This window comes from Egretta garzetta, unplaced genomic scaffold (genome assembly GCF_000687185.1).
Source record: "Egretta garzetta isolate BGI_Z169 unplaced genomic scaffold, ASM68718v1 scaffold117, whole genome shotgun sequence".
Classification (NCBI taxonomy): Eukaryota; Metazoa; Chordata; class Aves; order Pelecaniformes; family Ardeidae; genus Egretta; species Egretta garzetta.
Genome location: NW_009260479.1, coordinates 2,807,661 through 2,815,006, shown reverse-complemented (window position 1 = coordinate 2,815,006; position 7,346 = coordinate 2,807,661).

The window sequence follows — 7,346 nt, the reverse complement described above, 5'->3', positions numbered from 1 at the left end:
GAGGTGAGGCTGCAGGTCCTGCCAAGCCTGCAGTATCAGGAGCACTCTACTCCACGACCATCTTTAATTGAACTCCACCCCATCCATACCGCTACGGTACGCCCACCTTTCTATCCTTCTCCACTTCTATCCCTTTCCTATGTATTAGCCAAGAAAATTATCTCATCCTCCCACCTACTTTATTCCAAGTCAACATTACCTTTCCACAAACTTCTCACTGTCCACAGCGATAACCCTCAAGTGACATGCACACCGACCCTATGTGATTTTGGCACAGTTACTTTATTCTCCTCCTTGTCCCATGCAATGCATCTCTGTCTATCGTGGTAGGTTCCCCTGGACAAAGATGCAGGGTCCCTATTTGTCTCTGGGTTTGGGTGGTGTTCAGTGCTAATGGAGCCCCAGCTACTGGCAGGCATTTTCAGTTCTTTTGCAATAAAATACACATGAGAAAAATTAAAAGGCACAGACTTAGAAGTGCACTGGCAAAATTATCTTCCCTAGTAATGGAAACAGAGATTCACAAAGGACAAATTGAACAGGGACCCTGACAAGGAGTAGCTGGTTGCTGCTTGCTGGAGTATATAGAAGATTTGATTCATTATTTAGTGCACTGTAAATTTGACAATACTATTTGGATAAAGCTAGTGGATCTTCCACTCTGCTGGAAGAGATTTCCCTCCCCCCCACCCCTGAGAGACAGAGAGAGATTATTGCTGTCCAAAGAGGAGGGATATTCTGCCCATTTGCAATTGAAAACTGCCTGGGTTTGGTTGCCAAGTTTAGGAATCAGAGTTAAGAGCTTACAAGGGCTCTGGGGGTGCAATCCTCAGCTGGCGTCAGTCAAGGGGAATACTTTGTGTGACTGCAATAGGTGGTGGGTCAGACTCCTAGCGTCAGAGAGGCAGAATTATTGCATTTCTGTCATTCCTTTCAGATACATTTACTTCAGTGACTTGGTGTAGCTTCATGGAAAAGATGCAATGGATGCTGGTGCCGACAGGCAGCGATTTGATCTGAATTACATAATGCTCTAAACCATTATGTAAATGAGGCGGATGGAAGCATGGAGGCAGAGAAGCCCAGGATTTTTCATTGTTGGTTTTTTTTTTAATACCTTGTAGCACTTTGACACTAGCACCAAGGCTACCACCTTCTAGCTACTACATTTTGCTGGTAGGTTGGCTGAATTAAACTTTATTTCTCCTGACACTAACCAAACCCTAAAGTGCATCTGAGCAAATGATGGGGAGCATCTAAAGAGTGGTGAATGTGGATGATTTTAGAGGTATATGAGTGAGTCACATTACCAGGAGTGGTTTTGGCTATGTCCCACTGATGCCAATGAGACTCACACTTCTGAGAACCCTGTGGCTCTCCTGAATATTCTTCCCCTTCTTCCCTGTATAATTTCCTCATCTTTTTTGCATGGAATAATTTTTCATTTACTCTGAAAAATGGCACAAACAATTATTTTCCAAAAGTCATGACATTTTCTGTTAATTAGCAATAATATAATCATCCGAATAAAACTGCTGGGGACATTGCATTTACTAACAAGCTACATCCAAATAGGCATTTATGTGTCAACGGTATGTGCTTGAGTGGTTGGTAATACTCAATTGGGCCCGAGGCAGAAATGCACTGGAAGCATACAATAGTGGCCTAGTATTGCAAACCCTGTTGTGGCTTCTTGCTTAATTTATCTTATGGGACCAAACAGTCAATGAGTAAACCAAAAGATAATACATCAAGTGGCCTGTGAAAGAGAAACATCTGATGATGGTATCAAGGCAAGATGTTTTCTAAGTGGAAAATGCACTAGGTCCGTAGTGTGGGAACTTGTTTGCACACCCTGAAAGGAAAAACACTATTCCTAAAAAGAACTTTAATATTACTAATAGCAGTGATAAACAGCAATTGCACCAAGAGATCATCCAACATCTTGACCCTAATCCCCTCCTGTACTTAGGGTTCTTTCTATGCTAGAGACCCACAATTCTATATGAATATTGGGGGCAAGGTAAGAGCCCCCAAGGGACATTATGTCTATGAGGTATTATAGCACCTGCTCTGACAGGGTCCTAAAATGGTACAGAAGTGACTATACTGCTTCAACATTCAGATTATTTTTTTTCCTTCCTCAAGAAAATTTCAACTAAAAATAAAAATTTGACAAGAAAATGGAAGATTTTGGTCAGACCTCTTAATTTTTAATCTGCCTTGTAAGGGGCTAATAATCCACATACTGCCTGCTTCTCTGTAAGTTCACCTGTATCTTTATCCATCCTGCAATATAGTTCCTCAGCTTAGACAGGACAAATAATGTATTCTAGAAATTTTTGGCTACAAAAATACGTATTGGATATGCAACTCTTGTGCAATAGCCTCATACACAAGATAGAATGAATCAACTAAAATCAAGCTTCTCTGATGCATTGGAACAGATTAGCCAAACCAGACAAATGCGGGATGAGGGGAGAAGTAGACACTGGTAGGACATGAGTCATCTCTTCTGTTTTGCATGTCTACTTCAGTAGAGATAAACTATGCTTTAGACCCCAAGTGAAGGCCCTGATGATTCAATTTGTTTATTAGGACACCTAAATTTAGGTGCTGATATGTACCTGTAGGTACCTGTGAACTCAGTGTCTATGACTGCATGTCTGCTTTTCTCTGGCAGAGCAGGGACATCTGGGCTGAAATCCATCCCCCCAAAATTCAGACGATTATGGAATAGGGTGCAAGGTGTGTGATGTGTGTTAGCATTTCTTCTGCTTGACTCTGAAAAAAAGGGACCAGCTACCTCTACGTGCAGGGTGGTAAAGGAGCGGAGCACAGGGCTTTTCCATCCCAGCTGGTGACAAACTCTTAACACTTCTACAGTCGCGTTCCAGCGCCCACAGTTACTTTACAATATTAAGTATAGAACTGCAGCTTCAACAGACTGCATACATTTAATTAGTCAATGACAACCCAGTTGTTCCCAGAAACATGATCCCCCAGGTTATCCTGATACTCTCAGACCCACCATGGACTCAGAAATCTAGAAAATATTTTCTGTCTTATGTTTTGTTTCTATGACTTAAAGGGATGTTTGAGATCTGAATTGTGCAGTTACATGGGCAAAAGTTGGTTTGAACTAATATTTTAAAAAGTAGAGTGATGAATGGGCTAGTGGCATCTGTGACTCCTAGGGGACAAAAATGAAACAACCCAAAAAAGAGCTGAAAATGCACATCCATCCTAGTTCATAGCCAATTTCCTTTCCAATTTTTTCACACCCCAGTCCTGGGTTTGTCTTGCAGATTATGTTGAAGCATATAGTGATTTTAAAAGCAGAACAAGTGGGATGACACAGTTCCTCTCTTCCTACACAAGTGTTTAGCCTGGCTCCAAAATATGCTTTCCTTACTCTACTTCCCTTCCAAAAGTATTCCCAAAACTTGTAGTGCTAGCTCCTGAAAAGCTGCCTGGGGTCCCAGATCTCTCCTGCCCATCTCTACTGCCAGACAGGGAAGAGTGAAACGTAAGTGGGGGAAAAAAGAGAGGCAAATTTGGATGGCGTTTCACAGATTCCCCTTCTCCATGACTCCAGGACACATTTCACACTCTCCGAGGGCCTAATAACCATCCTTTATATGAGATGGTTATATGTTAGGTCCCCTTTGCCTATATAACTATCTATGGTGGGTTAATCCAATCTGAGGAGGAGACAGAGAGCAGCTTGGTGGGCACCTGGCAGCCAGACAAGGCTAACCCACCATGCCATCCTTTGTGGAATTTGCTTCTCACTTGATCTCTAAGCCATGAGCTGCAGAGAAGTTAAAGATGATGTCCTGGAAGAAATGGTCACAGCAGACCAGGTTGCAGCTTTGTACTGCAGCCTTGGGGTACAGCATGACTGCTATCTCCCCTTTCCATTCCCCTGAAGGGATGGAGCTGGCAGAGACATAAAATGCTGTCACAAAACAGAAGAGAGCCAGTAAGCCATCCCTTAAGTCCAAGCAAGAATATCTATCTTGAAAGACAGACCATTAAAAGCATTGCGAACCTCTTAATTCTTACAATTTATAATATTCCCAGGTGAATCTAAATTAAATTGAAGGTTCACATTAAGAACATAATGGGAAATCCCACTTCACATGCTTAACATTTACTCTCACAGTGGCTAACAAGAATAAGATAGTCCAGGATAGAGTTCTCCTGATTTATCTTAACTTCCTTCTCCTTACACACATGAAGCAGAAATCCATCTCTATGTCTGGTCTACTTGTATCTATTATGTAGGTATGGCCTCATAGCACAGACATCACTGCCTCCATTTTACCCAACAGACACTGTAATGATCCCAAGAACTGACAGTTTAAGTGTGCTTCGTTGGCTGGTAGAGATAGGTAGAAGAGATACACGCCTTGGTCTTCAGGTCTTTCCAACATGGCTAGTGATGCCATCAGCTCTGGCCATCTCATATCTCTCTCATTGCCTCCTTCTCCCTGCCCTGGCAAACACAGTCCGGGTTCATCTTTCCAAAACTGCCTCCAAACCCAGGGCCAAGCCTGTTCACCACGCTGACCCTGCTGCTCCTGCTCATTCTCACATCTCTGTCTTCGTTTGGAGGCTCTGACTTTAACTAATGCTACTACAAACCAAACAAATGCTTTACTGCGCATGTCTAAAAATAGAATTGCAATCATCTATGCTTCCGTTACTTTAAAACTAAATTTATCAAGAGATTATTCTTCCGTGAGGTTTAGCAAATGAGAAGTCTTATGTTTTAAAGTTCAATCATTTCACAGTTATTTATGAGCAGAAGATCTTATGGATTAATTTTGTAAAGAAGCACAATCAGCTTGGGGATCAGATTTTTTTTGGTGTAAATGGTCAGAATAAGTCTTCAGCCCATCAAGACAGTTTTCGGCAGATAATGTGTGGCTGAGCACCAATAAGATAATATAGAAGGGTTGCAATCCTGTTTCAGAAAAATCTTCCAAGTAACAGCTAAGACCCCTATGACTGAATAAGGAGAGAGAAAAACCCATATATTTCTCTGGGGTTTTATTAGTTTAGTTTCTACATTAGACAGTTCTTTGAGTGCAATTGATTTTGTAGTTTCCTCTGTAGTTTCCAATTAATCATCCTCCCTCTTTGTGAGGATGTTTTACACAAAAACAGGAGACAGGAAAACATTCTGAAATAGGAAAATGTGCTTATAAAACCGCAGCAGTGGCATGGATCTGCAGAAATGCAGGTTCTGTACGAAACCACTCTTTCGAGAGGAAGGGGGAGCAGTGTTGCCTGCCATATGTAACAGCTGACTGCAAATTTCCTATTGAAACTCTGTTTCTATAGAAAAATGCTTTTCCAATAAGAGAAGCATTTCAGTAAAGAGCATCTACTTTGAGATACAAATTTCTTTGTACAACAAAGAAGCCTCCAAACTGAAAAGAGAACAGATTTCTCAGAGAAAATCACAATTTTTCATGGGGAAAAAAAAAATACTTTCTCTCTAAGAATGATGGGAAACAGGCCAGAAATCACCCTAATTACATCCCATTGCTGATTCTTCCACTGGCTTGACATCCCTGTCTTTGTGGTTTTTTAAAGTATATGAAAAAATTGGGAACTTTACATGGTCATTTTGATCTCAGTTTAAAAATGTATTTTAATATTACTTGGGTTTGACCAGACAAAGGACATCTCTTTAAATCACAAAGCAATAACTGTGACAATACCTATTCAAAATCAGGAAAACACACTTTTCCTCTCAAAGTCACCATTAGAATCTCATCCAAGCATAGAACTTTTGACTGAGGACAAGGATGTTTTGGAGCTTTGAATGAGTAACAACGGGACTATTACAAAAATAAATAAAAGATGAGCAAGCTGCTACTTAAGCTATGGATTTCCCACTGCAACAGCTTCAAAACTTTCTTGAAACACAACAAATTAAAATTAAAAAAAAAAAAAAAGGAGGCAGACGATAAGGCTCTGTCTAACTGATAGCATGAAAACATCAAGCACTTTGATTCAGGTTAATAAATAATGATGGCATGTTATCCAGGAAACAGTGTAATGCCAAGTCTGTTTGATCTCAGACCAACTGTTGGGTAAAAGTATTTTGAAACACTCTCTTGGGCAAATGGGCTAGTTGCATCTCATCTCTGGGACTTTGATTATTTAAATGGGGTTTTTATTAAAAGAAGGAATTTTGTCCTAGAAGAAATTTTATACTGTATTACCTTACTAAGGGCAAACTCCAGCTTTACCTGGCTTCTTCGGGAGGCTGGGGTCATAGGAGCAGGGGAGCTCAGAGCATCCTCTGGTTTTGCCCTCCAACCTCCTAAATGGAGATGGAAGCAATGGGAAAGGAAGAGAAGAGGGAGAAGCGTGAGCCCTGTCCCTTGCACTGCTTCAGGAAAGCCAGGAAATCGTCCTCACTGCAGCTCCCACAGCCCACACCAAGAGCTGTGAACCCCTGGGAGCACCTCTTCTCCCTCGGGTCTGCACAGCGAAGAACGTTACCCTCATTTTATGGCTGGGAGCACATGCAAGCCTGGCTTAGGTGCATGAGGATGTTCAGCACGCAGTGCCACGGTGCCATGGCACAGGGAACGGACAACAAGACTGGGTGTAGATGCATGTCCTTGGCCCTCCTGGAGCCTTCTCCTAAGGTGGCCCTGTGGCTGAGACAGCATGTGGTATGAGGAGGCTTTCTGGATAAACCAGCTAGACACTCACCCTGGCTCCAGCTGCCGTATAACCCCCTCCATAGCAAAGTGTGGCTCCAAGCCTCAGTCCAACCCCTAAATGACATCCCCAAAGCTGACAGTTGAGTTCATTGCAGTCCACTTTCAGATGGCAGAAAGTGCTGCCTTCCCCCAGGTCTGTCTGCCACAGCCCACCTTCTCTCCAAGGGAGGTTTCAGTTGAATATGAGGAAAAACTTCTTTACTTTGAGGGTGACAGAGCACTGGCCCAGGCTGCCCAGGGGGGCTGTGGAGTCTCCTTCTCTGGAGATATTCAAAGCCTGCCTGGACGAAGTCCTGTGTAACATGCTCTAGGTGAACCTGCTTTAGCAGGGGGGTTGGACTGGATGATCTCCCGAGGTCCCTTCCAATCCTTGCCATTCTGGGATTCTGTGATTTTCTCAGGCTAGCACTTCCATTTCACACCCAGTTCTTTTACAGGAGCGTTATCTCCCAGTCCTGCTCAAAACATCTAAAAACCCTCTAAGTTTACAAACCTGCAGGCCCAGGCAGGTGTTTCTGGACCTGTTCACTTTCTTTCAGCATAGTCATTCCCCTCATGAAACACTCCGCTGGACACATGGCTCTTTACCTACTA